The sequence below is a fragment of the Phoenix dactylifera genome, unplaced genomic scaffold (genome assembly GCF_009389715.1).
Source record: "Phoenix dactylifera cultivar Barhee BC4 unplaced genomic scaffold, palm_55x_up_171113_PBpolish2nd_filt_p 000541F, whole genome shotgun sequence".
Classification (NCBI taxonomy): Eukaryota; Viridiplantae; Streptophyta; class Magnoliopsida; order Arecales; family Arecaceae; genus Phoenix; species Phoenix dactylifera.
This window is the reverse complement of record NW_024067950.1, coordinates 240,496-265,075: the sequence shown is the minus strand read 5'-3', so window position 1 is coordinate 265,075 and position 24,580 is coordinate 240,496.

Sequence of the window (24,580 nt, the reverse complement as noted above, 5' to 3'; positions counted from 1 at the left end):
CGGCCTCTACGGGTATCCACACAAAGCAAGAACCGATCAAGCTTCTTTGTCTCCCCGGAGTGCTAGCTCCCTTGCAGAGACAACTTTTAATGGCTGATCTCCTCTCTTTCTTTCAACTCTTGAATGTGCTTGAGAGGAAGGAAGAAGAAGGATGAAGAATAGTAAAGGAACAAAACCCTGCAGCCTTCTTTCTTTTGCTTGCGTTGGAAGGAGGAAGGGAGGATGAAGAGGCCACCTTTCTTTTTCTTCCTTTGCTTGCGGCTGAACCAAGGAAAGGGGAGGTGAGGGGGCCACGAATTGGAGAGGGAGAGGGCTTCAATGATGCCCTAGGTCAGCCCCCACGCCTCCTCTTAAATAGCATGTAGAGCTCCTACTTTGTAGGAGCTCCTTCATAAACTTCCAAGAGGGGCGCCGGCCCCTCTTCTTTGCCGCACCAACCAAGGAAAAGGAGGAGGGGCATGTGCCCCTCCTTCATGGTTAATTAAGGAGGATTAGGAAGGTCACTCATGTTAGGGATTCAACCCTACGATTGCGGAATATAAGAAATAGTAGGAGAAAAAGGACACGGCAAGAAACAATAACAAACGCACAAGACACCCAAGTTTATGTGGTTCGGAGTCCCTTGCTCCTACGTCCACAGCCGCACAGATCAATACTTCACTATATAATCAAAGAAAGTTACAGAGATTCAAGAGAAGAGAACAAACTCTCTTTCTTACAGCATAACAATCTCTCTCAAGACGAGCAACGCGTCGTCTTCCTGATGCACACAAAGGATCTCCTTTTGGAAACTTCTCGTTGATGAGTTCTAGGGTTTCTCAAGGTTGCCGCACACCTCTCGTGTCCCACAAGAAGTCTATATATACCTCCCAATCTCTTATTTTGATTAGGGCTTCAAAAAACCTTGGCTTGAACCCGGTTCATAACTCAGCCTCGCGTGAAAATCGTGCTCGAGTCGACTCCCGCAATTCTGCGAGTCGACTCGGCCACAGTCCACAGAAAAAGCCTCTCTGTCTGCCTGTGGGAGTCGACTCCTGGAGTTCTCGAGTCGACTCCAACACTGGGGAGTCGACTCCTATGGATCTGGAGTCGACTCCAAGACTGTGCCAAGTCTGCCTGCGTGCCAGAGTCGACTCCAAGTCTGCTGGAGTCGACTCCGGACCTTGCTGAAATTTTTTTTTTCTTTGCTGATTCAACTCTGAATCTTTTCGAACTCTTTCCGGCTTGTCTTCCCTCGATCCTCCACCACCATAGTGCACATAGGGGTCTTGAAAAAAAAAAAAAAGGAATGGATCAGGCTCCACAACCCAACAACTCTCCCACTTGGAGACTGATACATCCAATTGTGCATCTATCTGAAAAATAAACAAACTTCTATATCTTGATCTGTATTCTCTGTGCGGCACCTCCATTCAACTAGCTTTGGAGGCCAATTGAGGCCATGCATAGCCTCAATTTCTCTGTAGTGACTGTCTTAGTCAACATATCCGCTGAATTCTTTGCTCCTTGAATCTTCTCAAGTAACAAACTGCCATCTTCTAGCAACTTCCTGATGAAGTGATATCTCAGCTGTATGTGCTTCGTTCTCGCATGAAACATTGGGTTCTTAGCTAAGTGAATAGCACTCTGACTGTCGCAGAATAGTACACCACAGTTCTGTTCTCTGCCCAGCTCTTTCAGAAGGTTTTGTAGCCAAATCATCTCCTTACTGGCTTCTGTAATGGCAACATATTCTGCCTCTGTTGTCGAAAGAGCAACGATCTTTTGCAATTGTGAGAACCAGCTCACTGCTGTTCCGCCTATGGTATAAACATACCCTGTGGTGCTTCTTCTAGTGTCAATATCACCTCCCAGGTCTGCATCCACAAAACCTTGTAGTGTTTGACTGCCTTTTCTATAACACAAGCCTACATTTCTGGTACCTTTCAAATATCTTAGGATCCACTTGACAGCCTCCCAATGTTGTCTACTCGGATTGGCCATGTATTTGCTCACAGCTCCCACTGCATGTGCAATGTCGGGTCTCGTGCATATCATAGCATACATCAAGCTGCCTACAGCTGAAGCATATGGTACCCTTGACATCTTCTTCAGCTCCTCATCATCCTTGGGTGATTGCTCTTTTGAAAGTTTGAAATGGCTCGCTAAAGGTGTCTTCACAGAATCTGCATCTGTCATATTGAATCTATTCAACACCTTATCAATGTAGTTAGCTTGAGAAAGCTTCAGTGTTCCAGCCACCTTATCCCTTTCAATCCTCAGCCCAAGCATCTATTTTGCTGCACCCATGTCTTTCATTGCAAACTTCCTTGATAGCTCTTTCTTCCATCTTTCAATCTCTTGTAGGTTCGGTCCGGCTATCAACATGTCGTCAACATACAAAAGTAAGATGATAAAACTGCCATCAAGTACCTTAAGATAACAGCAATGATCTTCTTGACATCTTACAAAACCATTGTTGATCATGAATCCATCGAACTTTTTGTACCACAACCTCGAGGCCTGTTTCAAACCATACAAACTTCTCTTCAGCTTGCATACAAGGTTCTCCTTGCTAGGGACTGCAAAGCCGATAGGTTGCTGCATGTAGATGTCTTCATCAATCTCTCCATGGAGAAATGCAGTCGTAACATCCAACTGCTCCAAATATAGATTTTCTGCTGCCACAATACTCAGAATCACTCTGATTGTTGAATATTTGACTACCGGAGAGAAAATCTCAGTGTAGTCGATACCTTCCTTCTGTTGGAAGCCTTTCACAACCAACCTTGCTTTGTACCTTTTGCTGCCATCATGTTCCTCTTTAACTTTGTAGACCCACTTGTTCTGTAAAGCCTTCTTGCCTTCTGGTAGTGAACTGAGTTCCCAAGTTTGATTTCTATCCAAGGACTTCATCTCGTCCTTCATGGCTAACTCCCACTTCACCGAATCTTCACTTTCCATGGCTTCTTCATAACACTCGGGTTCACCTCCATCTGTCAATAGCAGATAATGTAAAGAGGATGAATATCTATCCGGTTGTCTCGAGATTCTTGTTGATCTTCTCAGCTGTGGTATACTTGGTTGAGGTTGTGCCACAACAGTTTCTGAATTTTCAGGATTTTTCTGAAAACTTTTGGCAACATCTTCTTCTGTAATCTCTTGCAGCTCAACTTGCTGTTTTTCCTTGCTTTGCTCCCCTGCACTCTCAAGATCTGAAGTATTCTTGTCCTTATAGAGAACTCGCTCATTGAATATCACATCCTTGCTTCTGATGACCTTCTGGTTCTGTGCATCCCAGAACTTGTAACCAAAATCATCTGTACCATATCCAATGAAGAAACACTTTCTGGACTTTGCATCTAGCTTGTCCCTTTTCTCTGCATTAATGTGCACAAAGGAGACACACCCAAAGACCCTCAAGTGTGACAAATTTACTATTTTTTCTGTCCACTCTTCTTCAGGCAATTTGCAATCTAGGGGAACCGACGGGCCTCTGTTTATTAGATACGCTGCGGTGTTGACTGCCTCAGCCCAAAACATCTTGGGCAAACCAGCATGGATCCTCATACTATTGGCTCTCTCGTTCAGGGTTCTGTTCATTCGCTCAGCCACCCCATTTTGCTGCGGTGTGCTCGGTATTGTCTTCTCCATTCGGATTCCATTCACTGCGCAGAATTCCTTGAACTCACTGCTGTCATACTCACCGCCATTGTCAGACCTTAGTCGTTTTATCTTTGCACCAGATTCATTCTCCACCAGACTTTTCCACTTTTTGAAGGTGACAAATACCTCTGATTTGTGCTTCATGAAATAAATCCAAACCTTTCTGGTAGAGTCGTCAATGAACGTGACATAATAGTGTGAGCCTCCAAGAGATGCAACCGGTGAAGGCCCCCACACATCTGTGTGTACAAGCTCTAGCTTTTCTGTCTTCGGTGTTCTTCCACCCTTTGAGAAACTAACCTTTTTCTGCTTCCCAAATATGCAGTCTTCACAGAGACCTACATCAACAGTTTTCAGATCTGCTAGCTTGTTCTTCTTCACCATCATCTTCATACCTTTCTCACTCATATGTCCAAGTCTGCGATGCCAAAGACAACTATCTGCACCTGTTTCTGTTAATGCCACCGTATCCTTGGTGTCATTGGTCATGTAGAGAGTCCCTAACTTGTTCCCACGTGCTATCACCATAGCTCCTTTGGTGATTTTCCATGAACCACCTACGAAGGTAGTAACATACCCTTCGCTGTCAAGCTGCCCAACAGAAATCAAGTTTCTCTTCAAGCCTGGGATATGCCTCACATTCTTCAGTTTCCACACTGACTGATTCATCATCCTGATATGAACTTCACCTGTCCCCACAATATCTAAAGGCTCATCATCAGCGAGATAAACCTTTCCGAAGTCTCCTGCAGTGTAGTTTAGCATACACTCCTTCCGTGAGGTGGAATGAAACGAAGCTCCAGAGTCTAGTATCCACGATTCCATAGGGCTGTCCACGCTGAGAATCAAAGCATCGTTGGCTTCATCTGTGGTTGCATTCACGGACACCTCGTTCTGCCCCTTGCTTGGATTCTTCTTTCTAAGCCAACAATTCTTCCTCGTGTGGCCCATCTTGCCACAATGCCAGCAGCCATCGCCTTTCGATCTAGACTTGCTCCTCCTCTTAGACTTCGATCTGCCACGGTTTTCACTGCGTTGCACAGTTCTTCCTCTGCCTTCAGATGTGTTCAGAATCGAACCAGATTTCACACCAGACTCCCTCCTTCTGATATCTTCACTGAGTATCAGATTTCGGACCTCCTCAAACTTCAGTTTGTTTGAGCCGCAGGAACTGCTTACAGCTGTCACCGTTGCACCCCAACTTTCTGGCAAGGAGGATAGAAGAATTAGGGCACGAACTTCATCTTCAAAACTGATTTCCACCGAACTCAACTGGCTCGTAATCAGATTGAACTCATTGATGTGATCAGTAACAGAGGAACCTTCACTCATCTTCAGATTGAATAAACGGCGCATCAGGTACACCTTGTTGGAGGCCGAGGGTTTTTCATACATATTCGACAATGCTCTCAGCAAACCTGCTGTTGTCTTCTCTTCCAAAATGTTGAATGCAACGTTTCGAGCCAACGTCAAGCGAACAACTCCCAAAGCCTGACGATCCATTAAATCCCAGTCGGCCTGTGACATATCTGTCGGTTTCATACCTTCAAGAGGTAGATGAAGTTTCTTCTGATATAAATAATCTTCGATCTGCATCTTCCAGAAACCAAAGTCTTTGCCGTCAAATCTGTCAATCTTGACCTTGCCTTCTTCAGCCGCCATTGCTCCCACTTTTTCCTTTGAACCAGATGGCTCTGATACCAGTTGTTAGGGATTCAACCCTACGATTGCGGAATATAAGAAATAGTAGGAGAAAAAGGACACGGCAAGAAACAATAACAAACGCACAAGACACCCAAGTTTTTGTGGTTCGGAGTCCCTTGCTCCTACGTCCACAGCCGCACAGATCAATACTTCACTATATAATCAAAGAAAGTTACAGAGATTCAAGAGAAGAGAACAAACTCTCTTTCTTACAGCAAAACAATCTCTCTCAAGACGAGCAGCGCGTCGTCTTCCTGATGCACACAAAGGATCTCCTTTTGGAAACTTCTCGTTGATGAGTTCTAGGGTTTCTCAAGGTTGCCGCACACCTCTCGTGTCCCACAAGAAGTCTATATATACCTCCCTGTTAGATGTATGCCCTAGAAGCCAATTTGGCTGACACATTGTTGATTCTAGGGACATATTTTTGTACTTGACTATTTATTATTGAATAAATAAAAGGCATCTTTTTCATTCATATTGTTTATGTGTCTATGAATCGTCCAAGAAATTAATAAGATGATGATACATATTCTCAAGAGTTGAGAATTTGAGCCATGTATCATTGGTGATTAATTTCTAAATGCTCCTGATCAATGGATCATCACGAGGACGGTGATCGATCCGATCAGTGCACAGATCACTTTCCTTCTGGATGGACGAGACTTGAGTCCACAGTGTAGGGACACTGAAGTGATAGTGCAGGTGCTTGTTAGAGAACAAGGGTACTGAGTGTGACCAAGACAAGAAGTCACTTGGATGTCTATCCACTCATCAGTGACTTACTTGATGTTGCAGTAGTGTGACTGGTCCTTTGACCTGCGGTGCTTCGGCTACTCACAGTGAGGTTATTGTAGTTTGACTGCACACATACATGGTCTCTAGCCATATGGGTCCATGCAGTGTAGATTGGCTGCAGTAGGTTCACTGTAGGAGTAGGGTATGCACCTATAAGGAATCTATCGACCTTGATAGAAGAGGAGTGATCCTATGTGATTTGTTAGACTGAGTTCTAAGACCTTGGCCAGGGCAGTAAAGTGGAGAAAGAGTTTTCCACTATCGAACTCAAGTCGAATAAATCTTGACATATGACAGACGATGGGGTTTGACGAGTTGTCCATGACCTCCGTCCTGTAGGGATCCACGATAGTAGGACTGTATCACATGTTAACTGCACCTAGAGGTTCATCATTCCATTCTGCTGGGTAGCCACTACATGCTGCTAGGTGTCACTGGTGGATGGTGGGACTCATAGGGATTATCTTGATGATCGATAAACCCTAATGAGTTGAGTTGGAATCGTTCCAACCCATTGAAAGGAGTTTTCAATGATATAGTGATAGAGATCACAATATATCTCACTACCAGTCAGAATAGAACCTATGGGGTCACACACACTAGAAGTATTGACCGATCCGATGGTTGAAATCGTGATTAGGAATCACAAGAAATCAATTTGATTGATAAGAAGTTGAAGAAGGAAAAGGAATTAATTAATTGGACTTGAAACAAAAATCCTACTTCGGGTAGGATACCTAGAGTTCTAATTGGATTAGGACTGGCATTCCTACTTGGAATAGGATTCCTCAATCCTAATGAGATTAGGAGTTTTGAATTAAAATTGGATTCCTACTTGGAGTAGGATTCCTAGAAATCCTAATTGGATTAGGACTTCGGATTCAAATAGAGTCCTAATTGGATTAGGACTAAAATTAAAACAAATCCTAATTGGATTAGGATTTCTTAAGTCTAAATTAATTATTAATCTAATGAATCAACATGACTCCTAATTGGATTAGGATTGAAGAGTTCAATTGAGTCATGGTTCATTCAAGTCCTAATTGGATCAGGACTAGCATAGATTGAACCCAATTTGGCCAATCCTAATTAGATTAGGATTAAACCATGAGAGAGGCACCTAATCCTCTTTGGAAGAGGATTAGGTTAACCAAGTAAGAGGGGCATCAGCCCCTCTCATCTTGAATGGTGCGGATTGAAGAAGAGAGGGGCCGGCGCCCCCCCCCTTTTTTCTTTGGAAAACCATCTAGGGCTCCTACTTTGGAGGAGCCCTTGATGGCTATAAAAAGCACCATGAGGCCGGCGCCCTAGGAATTTGAGTCCTCTTCCTCTTGCTGCCGCCACCCTCCCCTCTCCTCTCTTGGTTCAGCCGCAAGCAAAGGGAGAGCAAGGTCCAAGCGTTGGTGTCTTCCTCTTCCTCCAATCCTTCTTCCAACGCAGGGAAAAGAAAGAAGGCTGCAGAAGCTGTGTTCTTCTTCCTTGAGTTCCTTCTTCTTCTTCCTCCTCTCAAGCACTTTCAAGAGTTGAAAGAAAGAGAAGAGATCAGCCATCATAGGAAGTCTTTGCAAGGGAGCTAGCACCCCGGGAAGACAAGAAAGCTTTGATCGGTTCTCTACTTTGTGTGGATACCCGTAGAGGCCGGACGTTTGAACGGCTTCAAACGAACCCTCTTTAAAAACCACGAATTCAGATTCGCGGTGATCATCTACCCGCGCAAGGTGAAGATTTGATCTTCCTATTAGTTTTAAAAGTTTTAATTCTTGCCTAATTACGAAAGGTCTCGAAACAACGTTCATGTGATGAACGTCGAACTCGTGCATGCCGATTCCGCTGCCATCTGAAAAATTTTTGAAATATCAGCGGCATGGGCGGGTTTCCAACAGTGGTATCAGAGCCTAGGCTTCGTAGATTAAGGTAAGAATTAAATATCTAAAGGCTTATTAGATCTGAAAATTGAATGATCATGCATGCTGAAAAATTCTGCATGCAGATTTTTCAGGGGTGCTGATTTTTTACATGCTGATTTTTATGTGATAAAAAGATGATTCTAATTGCATTGTTAATGGGATTACAAAGTTTAGAATCATGATTAGCATGATCAGCAACCTATGTCATGATATAATCAGTTAAGTTTCAGATCTGAAAATTATAATTGTAGCATACGGTGATGATCATAGGATTCAATCCCTTTTGGTATCAAATGTAATGACCTGCGATGTGATCTGCGATGTCATGTAAATTTTACAGATGCTTGCATGCATCTTATTTGATGTTTTGAGAGGCCTGCGTGCCTCCTAAAAGGAGATGTAATTTATTTTTATTTTTACATCTGGTTGTATTTCTGTGATGTGATGTACATCAACGATCAAGTTGAAGCAAAGGCATGAGATGACGGTGATCTAAGCGGTTGATGGCGATGGGATCAAGAGTTGATCAAGGATCGAATCAAGGAAGCTTGGAATCAATTCAAGAGTTGAAGACCACTTGATCGATTGATGTGCATGTGCTTGTAATACGACCTAATTAGAATCCATGATCATCACCTAGTTAAAGTTTAGCTTTAATTATTGCCGCGATTATAACTGCCTGCAATGCGCCGTTTGCATGTGATGTGAATGAGAGTCGGGTAGATAGGCTTACATGTGATGTAGCAAACCCAATTGAGACCTAAATCAAAACCTCCTCAATCAAGTCGAGAGTGAACCGACATGAGCAAGTCATATTAGATTAATTGATCTAATTGGTGTCTAGGAAAGCATGAAAGGTGGTTACTTAATTAGGACCTTACTCTCTGAGTAAGGGGAGCCTCCCACCTGCTTACCTGGCCAATTATTCGATTACCTCTTATGAAGGGCTCAAGTTGCAAACACTAAGACCTGATTAACCAATATTAAGTCAATAGGTCTTCCACTGTAGTAGAGCTGCTAAGGCCTTTCTGATGTTGATTTGTCTCGGCTGGACACAGTGGTCAAGTTGCATCGGGGGGCTGGACCTCTCTATAGACATGAGATGTTGTAGGGTAAAGGTGGGGTTGGGTACCAATAACTGTTAGGTGAGGACCCAATGACGACTTTATTCCTACGGTTATACGGTGGGTCTGACTTAACTAAGAAATGGGACCAATAACTGTTAGGTGAGGTCTTCATGGCTTAGAGACCAAGTTGCACTGCAACATGCTTGAGTAGCATTGTATAAGAGTTGTACACTCATCCATCTATGTGTCACCAATAACTGTTAGGTGAGGTGCCATGTAGATCGGTGGGACCGCAGTACCCACTAGAAACCCTAGTCGTGTAGGTTTTCCGTTTTCCTACCAGGGGAGTGTGAGGAATTCGAGAAAATAGTGGGAGTTACATTTGTTCTAAAAGACCTTAGAACAGATTAGGATCAAGTACAAAAGTCTAACTAGAATCTTTACTCTCTGCAGATACAATGTCAGCTTCAAACCCTTTGACCCGTATTCTTGAGACCAACCGACTGACCGGAACCAATTACAAAGACTGGCTTAGAAATCTCAAAATAGTTTTGGACTGTGAGAAGATAGGCTACATACTCGATTCAGATATCCCCACACTACCAGCACGTCCTACTGATGTTCAGCGTGAAATGCATAAAAAGTGGTTGGATGATGACATTAGAGTAAAATGCTATATGATGGCATCTATGTCTAATGAACTCCAATGCCAGCATGAAAATATAAAGACTGCTAGGGACATATTGGCACACCTGCAAGAGTTGTATGGTGAGCAGAGTCGCACAGCTCGTTTTGAAGTGTCCAAGAGGCTTTTCAAAGCGAAGATGCGCGAAGGGCAGTCTGTCCATGATCACGGTCTGACCATGATCAAGGACCTAGAGGAGCTTGAGAAGCTCGGTATGGACATGCACAAGGAATTACAAGTGGATTTGATCCTACAGTCACTTCCTGATTCATTTGGTCAGTTTATAGTAAACTACCACATGAATAAGATTGAATGCACTAAGACTGAACTCATAAACATGTTGGTAACTGCTGAGGGAGCCTTGAAAGGTTCAAGGGGCAATGTCCTTGCTGCTGAGTTGACTTCTGATTCCAAGAGAAAGTCTACTTGGAAGTAAAAGAAGCCTGCTAAGAAGCAGAAGAAAGACAAGAAGCCAAAAAGGGAAGTTCAAAAGAAAAGTGCTAACAACAAAGGAAAATGTTTCCACTGCAATGTCGAAGGCCACTGGAAGAGAAACTGTCCTTCATACCTCGAGAGCCTGAAGAACAAGAAAGGTGACACACCTTCAGAAGGTATAGACTTGCTCATAATTGAAACTAATCTAACGGTTTCTTCTACTTCTAGTTGGGTTATAGATTCTGGTTCTAGTGCTCATCTGTGCACTACCATGCAGGGTCTAAAGGAAAGTAGAAGGCTGGCGGAAGGTGCGGTAACCCTTAGGGTTGCCAACGGGGCAAAAGTTGCTGCTGTGGCTGTGGGCACCTACCATCTGCAACTACCGTCTGGATTTAGTTTAATACTTAGAGACTGCTATTATGTACCTGCTGCTAGCAGAAATTTGATTTCTGTCTCTTGTCTAGCACAGGAAGGTCATGTTTTTACATTTGACAAAGACTGCTGTTCTATTTATTTGAGAAATAAAATAGTCGCACGTGGTTTCATGATTGACAGTCTCTATCATTTACATATGGATGTATCTGTGAATGTTACCGAGCAAGATGTGAGTGCCAAAGGATACAAAAGATCCAGAGATGAGATAAACCAAAGATATTTGTGGCACCTCAGACTTGGCCATATTGGAGAGGATAGGATGAACAAAATGGATAAAGATGGGCTTCTCGGCTCATTGACTTCCGAGTCATATCCAGTTTGCGAGTCCTGTCTTCAAGGAAAAATGGCTAGACTGCCCTTTGTAGGACATGGGGAGAGGACCACTGAAATACTTACCCTAGTACATACAGATGTATGTGGCCCATTCGATGTGCTAGCCAGGGGACGTTATTCTTACTTCATTACCTTTACCGATGATTATTCACGGTATGGGTATGTGTATCTTATGAGACACAAGTCTGAATCCTTTGAAAAGTTCAAAGAGTTCAAGAATGAAGTAGAAAAACAAACTGGAAAACCTCTTAAGGCTCTTCGATCAGATCGAGGAGGAGAATACCTTAGTGGGAAATTCCGGGACTATCTCAAAGAAAACGGCATAGTCTCACAATGGACACCTCCGGGTACACCTCAACTCAACGGGGTGTCAGAGAGGAGGAATCGGACCCTATTGGATATGGTCAGGTCCATGATGAGCTTCACTGATTTACCTATGTTCCTTTGGGGAGATGCCTTACTCACAGCGATTTATTTATTGAATAGAGTTCCCTCTAAATCCGTTCCTACCACACCGTATGAGATATGGCATGGTAAGAAACCAAGTCTGGGTCATCTCAAGATTGGGGATGTCCGGCCCACGTCAAGCGACTACAGGCGGACAAGTTACAGGCTAGGACCATAAGTGCTCGTTTTATAGGATATCCTAAAGAGTCATTAGGATATAATTTTTACATCTCAGAGGATCACAATGTGTTTGTGAGCCGTCATGCCATCTTCTTGGAAAATCAGTTTATCCTTGATAGAGGCAGTGGGAGGAAAATTGAGCTTGAAGAGAAAGTCTCTGAAAAGCAACGAGTCATGGATCCTATTGAACCCGTTCATACAGAGCCAGTACACGATGTCCCTCGACCACCTCGTAGATCTAGTAGGGTCTCCCATCCTCCCGATAGATACTTAGGTATACTAGAAGAGGATACCGAGGAAATGTTCCTAGTGGGAGATAGGGATCACATACAGGATCCCAAAACCTACAGCGAGGCGATATCTGATATCGATTCCGAGAAATGGCTGGAAGCTATGAAGTCAGAGATAGACTCCATGCATTCCAACCAAGTCTGGACCTTAGTAGATCCACCAGAAGGTATTGTACCTATTGGATGCAAATGGATCTACAAAAGGAAAATAGGTTCGGATGGAGAGGTAGAGACCTATAAGGCAAGGCTTGTGGCGAAAGGGTATAGTCAGCGTGAAGGCATTGACTATCAGGAGACCTTTTCACCTGTAGCCATGCTAAAATCCATCCGAACATTGCTTGCCATTGCAGCATTTCATGATTATGAAATCTGGCAGATGGATGTGAAAACTGCTTTCCTGAATGGATATCTTGATGAAGATATCTATATGGAACAGCCTTTGGGTTTCACTTCCAGTGATGGAGATCACAAGGTCTGCAAGCTGCAAAGGTCCATCTATGGACTAAAGCAAGCCTCTCGGAGTTGGAACACTCGTTTCGATGATGCAATCAAAACGTTTGATTTCATCAAAAACGAGGAGGAACCATGTGTTTATAAAAAGGTTAGTGGGAGTGCTGTCGTTTTCCTCGTACTGTACGTAGATGACATTCTCCTGATTGGGAATGATATTCCCATGCTAACCTCGGTCAAGGTCTGGTTGTCAAAAGAATTCTCCATGAAAGACCTTGGGGAAGCATCCTATATTTTGGGAATAAAGGTCTATAGAGATAGATCTAAAAGGATGCTTGGCCTATCACAGAAAATGTACATAGAGGAGGTGCTGAAGAGGTTCAGCATGGAAAACTCCAAGAGGGGTCTCTTACCCCTAAGGCATGGAATTCATCTCTCCAAGAAGATGTGCCCCAACACATCTGAGGAGATTCAACGCATGAGCAAGATTCCTTATGCATCGGCAATAGGAAGCCTCATGTATGCCATGCTATGTACACGACCTGATATAGCTCTTGCTGTGAGTGTCACAAGCAGATATCAGTCGAATCCAGGTGAAGAACACTGGACAGCTGTGAAGAATATTCTTAAGTACTTGAGAAGAACTAAAGATTTATTCTTGGTTTTTGGAGGATCATCAGAGTTAAAGGTAGAAGGGTACACAGATTCAGACTTCATGACTGATGTCGATGACAGGAAGTCAACATCTGGATACGTGTTCTTGTGCAATGGTGGTACGGTGAATTGGAAGAGTTCTAAACAACCGATCATTGCTGATTCTACTATGGAAGCCGAATACATCGCCGCCTCTGAAGCTGCTAAGGAAGGCTTCTGGTTCAAGAAATTCATTGCAGAGCTGGATATGACATCAGATGCCATAACACTCTACTGCGATAATAATGGCGCCATAGCCCTTGCTAAGGAGCCAAGGTCTCATCAGAAGTCTAAGCATATAGAGCGGCGCTTTCACCTCATACGCGACTATGTGGAGAAGAAATATGTAGAGGTGCAGAGAGTAGACTCCGCGGATAACGTGGCAGACCCTTTCACTAAGCAGCTGAGTCAGCAAAAGACTGAAGCCCACCTTGAGAAGATGGGCCTAAGATATATGACCAATTGGCTTTAGTGCAAGTGGGAGATTGTTAGATGTATGCCCTAGAAGCCAATTTGGCTGACACATTGTTGATTCTATGGACATATTTTTGTACTTGACTATTTATTATTGAATAAATAAAAGGCATCTTTTTTATTCATATTGTTTATGTGTCTATGAATCGTCCAAGAAATTAATAAGATGATGATACATATTCTCAAGAGTTGAGAATTTGAGCCATGTATCATTGGTGATTAATTTCTAAATGCTCCTGATCAATGGATCATCACGAGGACGGTGATCGATCCGATCAGTGCACAGATCACTTTCCTTCTGGATGGACGAGAGTTGAGTCCACAGTGTAGGGATACTGAAGTGATAGTGCAGGTGCTTGTTAGAGAACAAGGGTACTGAGCGTGACCAAGACAAGAAGTCACTTGGATGTCTATCCACTCGTCAGTGACTTACTTGATGTTGCAGTAGTGTGACTGGTCCTTTGACCTGCGGTGCTTCGGCTACTCACAGTGAGGTTATTGTAGTTTGACTGCACACATACATGGTCTCTAGCCATATGGGTCCATGCAGTGTAGATTGGCTGCAGTAGGTTCACTGTAGGAGTAGGGTATGCACCTATAAGGAATCTATCGACCTTGATAGAAGAGGAGTGATCCTATGTGATTTGTTAGACTGAGTTCTAAGACCTTGGCCAGGGCAGTAAAGTGGAGAAAGAGTTTTCCACTATCGAACTCAAGTCGAATAAATCTTGACATATGACAGACGATGGGGTTTGACGAGTTGTCCATGACCTCCGTCCTGTAGGGATCCACGATAGTAGGACTGTATCACATGTTAACTGCACCTAGAGGTTCATCATTCCATTCTGCTGGGTAGCCACTACATGCTGCTAGGTGTCACTGGTGGATGGTGGGACTCATAGGGATTATCTTGATGATCGATAAACCTTAATGAGTTGAGTTGGAATCGTTCCAACCCATTGAAAGGAGTTTTCAATGATATAGTGATAGAGATCACAATATATCTCACTACCAGTCAGAATAGAACCTATGGGGTCACACACACTAGAAGTATTGACCGATCCGATGGTTGAAATCGTGATTAGGAATCACAAGAAATCAATTTGATTGATAAGAAGTTGAAGAAGGAAAAGGAATTAATTAATTGGACTTGAAACAAGAATCCTACTTCGGGTAGGATACCTAGAGTTCTAATTGGATTAGGACTGGCATTCCTACTTGGAATAGGATTCCTCAATCCTAATGAGATTAGGAGTTTTGAATTAAAATTGGATTCCTACTTGGAGTAGGATTCCTAGAAATCCTAATTGGATTAGGACTTCGGATTCAAATAGAGTCCTAATTGGATTAGGACTAAAATTAAAACAAATCCTAATTGGATTAGGATTCCTTAAGTCTAAATTAATTATTAATCTAATGAATCAACATGACTCCTAATTGGATTAGGATTGAAGAGTTCAATTGAGTCATGGTTCATTCAAGTCCTAATTGGATCAGGATTAGCATAGATTGAACCCAATTTGGCCAATCCTAATTAGATTAGGATTAAACCATGAGAGAGGCACCTAATCCTCTTTGGAAGAGGATTAGGTTAACCAAGTAAGAGGGGCATCAGCCCCTCTCATCTTGGATGGTGCGGATTGAAGAAGAGAGGGGCCGGCGCCCCCCCCCCCCTTTTTTCTTTGGAAAACCATCTAGGGCTCCTACTTTGGAGGAGCCCTTGATGGCTATAAAAAGCACCATGAGGCCGGCGCCCTAGGAATTTGAGTCCTCTTCCTCTTGCTGCCGCCACCCTCCCCTCTCCTCTCTTGGTTCAGCCGCAAGCAAAGGGAGAGCAAGGTCCAAGCGTTGGTGTCTTCCTCTTCCTCCAATCCTTCTTCCAACGCAGGGAAAAGAAAGAAGGCTGCAGAAGCTGTGTTCTTCTTCCTTGAGTTCCTTCTTCTTCTTCCTCCTCTCAAGCACTTTCAAGAGTTGAAAGAAAGAGAAGAGATCAGCCATCATAGGAAGTCTTTGCAAGGGAGCTAGCACCCCGGGAAGACAAGAAAGCTTTGATCGGTTCTCTACTTCGTGTGGATACCCGTAGAGGCCGGACGTTTGAACGGCTTCAAACGAACCCTCTTTAAAAACCACGAATTCAGATTCGCGGTGATCATCTACCCGCGCAAGGTGAAGATTTGATCTTCCTATTAGTTTTAAAAGTTTTAATTCTTGCCTAATTACGAAAGGTCTCGAAACAACGTTCATGTGATGAACGTCGAACTCGTGCATGCCGATTCCGCTGCCATCTGAAAAATTTTTGAAATATCAGCGGCATGGGCGGGTTTCCAACACTCCCAATCTCTTACTTTGATTAGGGCTTCAAAAAACCTTGGCTTGAACCCGGTTCATAACTCAGCCTCGCGTGAAAATCGTGCTCGAGTCGACTCCCGCAATTCTGCGAGTCGACTCGGCCACAGTCCACAGAAAAAGCCTCTCTGTCTGCCTGTGGGAGTCGACTCCTGGAGTTCTCGAGTCGACTCCAACACTGGGGAGTCGACTCCTATGGATCTGGAGTCGACTCCAAGACTGTGCCAAGTCTGCCTGCGTGCCAGAGTCGACTCCAAGTCTGCTGGAGTCGACTCCGGACCTTGCTGAAATTTTTTTTTCTTTGCTGATTCAACTCTGAATCTTTTCGAACTCTTTCCGGCTTGTCTTCCCTTGATCCTCCACCACCATAGTGCACATAGGGGTCTTGAAAAAAAAAAAAAGGAATGGATCAGGCTCCACAACCCAACAACTCATGGTTAGGTCCTAATCTGATTAGGCTTGGACCAAGGGTGAACCAATTTGGGTTTAATCTAGGTAAGTCCTAAACCAATTAGAACTTAATGAACCATGACTCAATTGAACCCTTCAATCCTAATCCAATTAGGAGTCATGTTGATTCATTAGATTAATAATTAATTAGGACTTAAGAAACCCTAATCCTATTAGGACTTATTTAATTTTAGTCCTAATCCAATTAGGACTCTTATTTGAATTCGAAGTCCTAATCCGATTAGGACTCTAGAAATCCTACTCCAAGTAGGAATCCAAATTTAATTCAAAACTCCTAATCTAATTAGGATTGTAGAAATCCTACTCCAAGTAGAAATTCCAGTCCTACTCCAAGTAGAAATCCCAGTCCTACTCCAATTAGGATTTCCAGTCCTAATCCAATTAGGACTCTAGGAATCCTACTCGAAGTAGGATTTGTGTTTAAGTCCAATTAATTAATTCCATTGTTCCTTCTTCAACTGAATATCAATCGAATTGATTACTTGTGATTCCTAATCACGATTCAACCATCGGATCGGTCAATACTTTTAGTGTGTGTGACCCCATAGGTTCTATTCTGACTCGTAGTGTGATATATTGTGATCTCTATCACAATATCATTGAAAACTCCTTTCAATGGGTCGGAACGATTCCAACTCTACTCATTAGGGTTTATCGATCATCAAGATAATCCCTATGAGTCCCACCATCCACCAGTGACACCTAGCAGTATGTAGTGCTACCCAGCAGAATAGAATGATGAACCTCTAGGTGCAGTTATCATGTGATACAGTCCTTCTATCATGGATCCCTACAAGACGGAGGTCATAGATAACTCGTCAAACCCCTTCGTCTATCATATGTCAAGATTTATTCGACTTAAGTTCGAGAGCGGAGAACTCTTTCTCCACTGTGCAATCTGCCCCGGCCGAGGTCTTACGAACTCAGTCTTATAAATCACATAGGATCTCTCCTTATCTATCAAGGTCGATAGATTCCTTATAGGTGCATACCCTACTCCTATAGTGAACCTACTGCAGCCAATCTACACTGCATGGACCCAGATAGCTAGAGACCATGTATATGTGTAGTCAAACTACAATAACCTCACTGTGAGTAGCCGAAGCATCGCAGGTCAAAGGACCAGTCACACTGCTGCAACATCAAGCAAGTCACTGACGAGTGGATAGACATCCAAGTGACTTCTTGTCTTGGTCACGCTCAGTACCCTTGTTTTCTAACAAGCACCTGCACTATTACTTCAGTGTCTCCACACCGTGGACTCGAGTCTCGTCCATCCATAGAGAAAGTAATGTGTGCATTGATCTCACCGGATCGATCACCGTCCTCGTGATGATCCATCGATCAGGAGCCTTTTAGAAATTAATCACTAATGATACATGGCTCAAATTCTTAACTCTTAAGAATACGCATCATCATCTTATTAATTCTTTGGACGATTCATAGACACATAAACAATATGAATAAAAAGATGCCTTTTATTTATTCAATAATAAATAGTCAAGTACAAAATTATGTCCTTAGAATTAACAATGTGTCAGCCAGATTGGCTTCTAGGGCATGCATCTAACAACAAGCACCTGCACTCTCACTTTAGTGTCCCAACACTGTGGACTCGAGTCTCGTCCATCCATAAGGAAAGCAATCTGTGCACTGATCGGATCAATCTCCATCCTCGTGATGATCCATTGATCAGGAGCATTTAGAAATTAATCACCAATTATACATGGCTCGAATTCTCAACTTTTGAGAATATGTATCATCATATTATTAATTCCTTGGACGATTCATAGACACATAAACAATATGAATGAAAAGAATGCCCATTTATTATTCAATAATAATAAAGTCAAGTACAAATTTATGTCCTAGAATTAATAATGTGTCCGCCATACATCTAACAATCTCCCACTTGCACTAAAGCCAATCAGACATATATCTAAGTCCCATCTTCTCAAGGTGGGCTTCAGTCTTCTGCTGATTTAATTGCTTAGTGAGCGGGTCCGCCACGTTGTCCGTGGAGTCTACTCTCTGCACCTCGACATATTTCTTCTCGAGGTAGTCGCGTATGAGGTAAAAGCACCGCTCTATGTGCTTGAACTTCTGATGAGACCTAGGCTCCTTAGCAAGAGCTATGGCACCATTATTATCGCAGTAGAGTGTGATGGCATCTGATGGCATTACATCTAGCTCTGCAATGAATTTCTTGAACCAGAAGGCTTCTTTTGCAGCTTAAGAGGCGGCGATATACTCAGCTTCCATGGTAGAATCAGCAATGATCGGTTGTTTGGAATTCTTCCAATTTACCGTACCACCATTGCACAAGAACACACATCCAGATGTAGACTTTCTATCATCAATATCAGTCATAAAGTTTGAATCTGTGTATCCTTCTACCTTTAACTCTGATGATCCTCCAAAAACCAAGAACAAATCTTTAGTTCTTCTTAAGTATTTAGGAATGTTCTTCATAGCAGTCCAGTGCTCTTCACCTGGATTTAACTGATATTTGCTAGTGACACTCACAGCAAGGGCTATATCAGGTCATGTACATAGCATGGCATACATGAGGCTCCCTATTGCCGAAGCATAAGGGATCTTGCTTATGCGTTGTATCTCTTCAGATGTGTTGAGGCACATTTTTTTGGAGAGATGAATCCCATGCCTAAGAGGTAATAGACCCCTTTTGAAGTTTTCCATGCTGAACCTTTTCAGCACCTCCTCTATGTACATCTTTTGTGATAGGCCAAGCAACCTCTTAGATCTATCTCTATAGACCTTAATCCCCAAAATGTAGGATGCTTTTCCAAGGTCTTTCATGGAGAACTCTTTTGACAACCAAACCTTGACCGAGGTTAGCATGGAAACATCATTCCCAATCAAGAGAATGTCATCCACGTACAGTACGAGGAACACGACAACACTCCCACTAACCTTTTTATAAACACACGGTTCCTCTTTGTTCTTGATGAAATCAAACGATTTGTCGCATCATTGAAACGAGTGTTCCAACTCCGAGATGCTTGCTTTAGTCCATAGATGGACCTTTACAGCTTGCAGACCTTGTGATCTCCATCACTGGAAGTGAAACCCAAAGGCTCCTCCATATAGATATCTTCATCAAGATATCCATTCAGGAAAGCAGTTTTCAAATCCATCTGCCATATTTCATAACCATGAAATGCTGCAATGGCAAGCAATGTTCGAATGGATTTCAGCATGACTACTAGTGAAAAGGTCTTCTGATAGTCAATGCCTTCGCGCTGACTATACCCTTTCGCCACTAGCCTTGACTTATAGGTCTCTACCTTTCCATCCGAACCTATTTTTCTTTTGTAGATCCATTTACATCCAATAGGTACTATACCTTCTAGTGGATCTACTAAGGTCCAGAATTGGTTGGAATACATGGAGTCTATCTCTGACTTCATGGCTTCCAGCCATTTCTCGGAATCGATATCAGATATCGCCTCGTTGTAGGTATTGGGATCCTGTATATGTTCCCTATCTCCCATGAGGAATATTTCCTCGGTGTCCTCTATTAGTATACCTAAGTATCTATCGGAAGGATGGGAGATCCTACTAGATCTACGAGGTGGAGGAGGTACTATGTGTACTGGCTCTATGTGAATAGGTTCTATAGGATTCATGACTCGTTGCTTTTCAGAGACTCCCTCTTCAAGCTTAATTTTCCTCCCACTGCCTCTATCAAGGATAAACTATTTTTTCAGAAAGACGGCATGTCGGCTCACAAAAATATTGTGATCCTCTGAGACGTAAAAATTGTATCCTAATGACTCTTTAGGATATCCAATGAAACGAGCACTTATGGTCCTAGGCTCTAACTTATCCGCCTATTGTCGTTTGATGTGGGCCGGACATCCCCAAATCTTGAGATGACCAAGACTCGACTTCTTACCATGCCATATCTCATACGGTGTGGTAGGAACGGATTTAGAGGAAACTCTATTCAGTAAATAAATCGCGGATAATAAGGCATCTCCCCATAGAAATATAGGCAGATATGTGAAGCTCATCATGGATCGGACCATATCCAATAGAGTTCTATTCCTCCTTTCTGACACTCCGTTGAGTTGAGGTGTACCCGGAGGCGTCCATTGTGAGACTATGCCATTCTCCTTGAGATAGTCCCGGAATTTCCCACTAAGGTATTCTCCTCCTCGATCTGATCGAAGAACCTTAAGGGTTTTTCCAGTCTGTTTTTCTGCTTCATTTCTGAATTCTTTGAACTTTTCAAAAGACTCAGATTTGTATCGCATAAGATATACATACCCATATCGTGAATAGTCATCGGTAAAGATAATGAAGTACGAATAACGACCCCTGGCTGACACATCAAATGGGCCACACACATCAGTATGTACCAGGGTAAGTATTTAAGTGGTCCTCTCTCCATGTCCTACAAAGGGCATTCTAGCCATTTTTCCTTGAAGACAAGACTCACAAACTGGATATGACTCGAAAGTCAATGGGCCGAGAAGCCCATCTTTCTCCATTTTGTTCATTCTGTCCTCTCCAATATGGCCAAGCCTGAGGTGCCACAAATACTTCTGGTTTATCTCATCTCTGGATCTTTTAGATCCTATGGCACTCACTACTTGCTCAGACACATTCACAGACACATCAACATGCAAGTGATAGAGACTGTCAATCATGAAACCACGTGCAACTAATTTATTTCTGAAATAAATAGAACATCAGTCTTTGTCAAAAGTCAAAACATGACCATCCTGTGCTAAACATGAAACAGAAATCAAATTCCTGCTAGCAGCAGGGACATAATAATAGTCTCTAAGCAATAAACTAAATTCAGATGGTAATCGCAGAGGATAGGTGCCCATACCTACAGCAGCAACTCTTGCCCCATTGCTAACCCGAAGGGTTACTGCACCTTCCGCCAGCCTCCTACTTTTTTTAGACCCTGCATAGTAGTGCACAAATAAGCACTAGAACCAGAATTTATAACCCAACTAGAAGTAGAAGAAACCGTAAGGTTAGTTTCAATTACGAGTAAGTCTAACATACCTTCAGAAGGTGTGTCTGCCTTTTTGTTCTTCAGACTCTCGAGGTATGAAGGGCAGTTCCTTTTCCAATGGCCGTTGACGTTGTAGTGGAAATATTTTTCTTTGTCATCAGCCTTTTTCTTATGAACTTCCTTCTTAAGCTTCTTGTCTTTCTTCTGCTTCTTAGCAGGCTTCTTTTTCTTCCAAGTAGACTCAGCAGCTAGAACAGAGCCCCTTGAATCTTTCAAGGCTCCCTCAGCAGTTACCAACATGTTCAACAATTCGGTCTTAGTGCATTCTGAAAGTGAATCCTAGGTTCTTCGGTGTTAAGCATGCGGATTTTTTTTTTTTTTAAAACCATGGCTGAACCTGATCGGGTTGCCTACGTACCCCTTCATAAGGGGGATCAAGCCATACGTAGTTCTTTTTAAGTTTTAAAACACAGCGAAAAAATCGAATCAAACAATTTAATTCATGCATGCTTACAAGATCAAATCTAGAAATCAGCACCTTAAGAACACATAGGATTATGCCGGAATCGTTTAAACAATTATGCTAAAACTTTCATGCATGATTAACTATCAGATCTGAAACTTAAGAACTCTATTCCGATTAATCTCCGAATATCCATTGAATGGATTCTGAAGATATCTCCGTGAGGAGCCCCAAAAGAGGGTAAAACCTCGGAGAATCAGACCTAGATCTTGACACCATAATAAAAGATTAATGTAGGATTAATACCTTTTATGATGGATGAAACTTGTGGATCTGATCCTCGACTTCGCAGCCACGCACACGAATGGCCTCTACGAGAAGTCCACGCGAAGTTCCTGAAGAGATCCAATCCTGCGGAAGTGCTAGCTTGCGCAGAATTTCTTGAGGCTGAAATTTGATCTTCCAAACACTATCAACTTTTGATCCGCCTTCTTGGAAGAACTTGGAGGAAAGGTTTAAAGGGATTGAAGAGGACTTAGATCTGATCTAAAGACTCTTATCAGGGACCCCTAACACTAATGGCGCGATGGACTTAGAGGAGGAAGAAGTCAGCTAGATTGAATGCAGAATTTTTCCATGCATGAACTAGGGTTCCTCTCTTTTCTTTTCCCTTTTTTCTTCTTCTTTTTCTCTCTTTTTTCCTTGAATTCGACCACCAGATGATGGAGGTCCTTTTAATGTTGCTCTCCTACCTAACTTCATGCCAACCATCCCATATTTGTGGAGGATTTTGTGGGGTTTTGAATTTTGAATTCAAAATTCAAGTTCATGTGCCATTACATGATGAAGCTTGATCTAATCTAAACCATTCATCATGTTGCCACTTCCCTCTTTCAATTTCGAAATTCCCATGCCCCTAATCAGATTAGAGGGTCACGTGGTGATTTTGTGGTGATTAAATTCGAAATTCAACCTTAATTAGAAGTGAGATAAAGATAAGGATGGCATATGTCATGAAGAGAGAGAATTTGATCTTATCCAATTCTTTTCATGAATTTATCTCTCCATTTCGACCCATCTAATGATGAAAGAGGTCCCTGATGTTGCCAAGTGTCCCATGGCACTATTAAATAAATTAAATTAATTTTTAATCAAATTAAAAATCAATTTATGGCGCCATGCATGGATATGTGACAAGTGGATTTCAAGATCCGAATAGTTTCAGATCAAACCCATTTAATTTAATTAAATCCTAATAATTAGAATGATTCAATTACCATGGGTTGAACCTAATCCAATTAGGTCAATCCCTAATTAAGCACAAATTTAATCTAATTTAATTTGGTCAACCTAAGTCCTCTTGATTCAGACCTAATCCAATCAGGTCAAAAATCCTGATTGAGCCCAGAATTGAATCTAATTCAATTTGGCTCATCCTTAGTCTAATTACTCAATCCAATTGAGTTCATTAGCAATCTAATTACTAATTAATCCTCCGATAATTACTTTAATTATTTTATAAGATAATTTGCCAATCGAATTGACCAAATTACTCCTGAATGATTCTTAATCATTCATCAGCCTTCTTGATCAATCAGGAATCTTCTATGCGTGTGACCTCATAGGTTCGAACCTAAGCCGGTAGTATAGGAACGACTTCCTACACTAATCGATGTGACCATCTAGCAATGGTACCCGACGTCCGAATAGGCCGAATATATGCGAAGCAAATATTCTGGAACCCTGAACTATGGTTACTGTATAATTCAATCCCTTTGACTCTTAATGCCAGGATGACTTAGAGCTCACTGTCAACCCTATAATTAGTACATCCATTATGTGATTAACTTTAGATATCCCGTGACTCCTCACTGAGATTACCCCGGCCAAGGTTTTGCTAAATTAGTCACAAGACATTATCTCCTGTTTGCAGGAGGGGTCAATTCCATCTTGACTCACAACTGACTACGCAAGTACTTGACTGCACCCAGTGACCTTCCGTCACTGAATTAGAAATTCAGGTAGTCCGGTACCAAAGTACAGTGAGTTGCTTGCTAGTCACAGGTTGCGGTCTCAGGTCAGAGGGCCAAACTTATACCCATATCCACTCGGAACATCTCTCGACAGTAGAGCGTTCCGGAATTGGTCACGTTCAGTGAAATGTACTCCTACACTTCACCTGTATGGCATACCAGTGTCTCCACACTCCTTGGTTAAGAGGACAACCAACGTATATGTCACACAACGACCTAATCTCGATAATGTTGTCATCCTAGTAACAACATATCATTTGGTCGCGAACAAGTTTAAGGACTCAAAGATAAATCCTCCTTTATCATAACATAAGTCCTAAGGACTTCATCATATAAGAGTTCATTTGAAGATGAAATGATGAATAATGCCAAATAATACTTTATTAATTTGTCAATTTATTTACAATATTCAATCATCAATATGCTGACGATTGACATTTAGGATACAATTCCCAACAACTCCCACTTAGCCTAAAGCCAATCGGCACAGTATCTAATACCCATCTTCGACTTGTGTTCGTTGAACTCTTTGATGCCGAGGACTTTGGTAAATGGGTCAGCCAGATTTTCTTTTGTGTCAATCTTCTGAAGATCAATATCGCCTCGTTCTATAATCTCTCGAACCAGGTGATAACGTCGCAGAATATGCTTGGTCCGCTGATGTGCTTTAGGTTCCTTTGCCTGAGCTATGGCTCCAGTGTTATCACAAAATATAGGAACTGGACCAT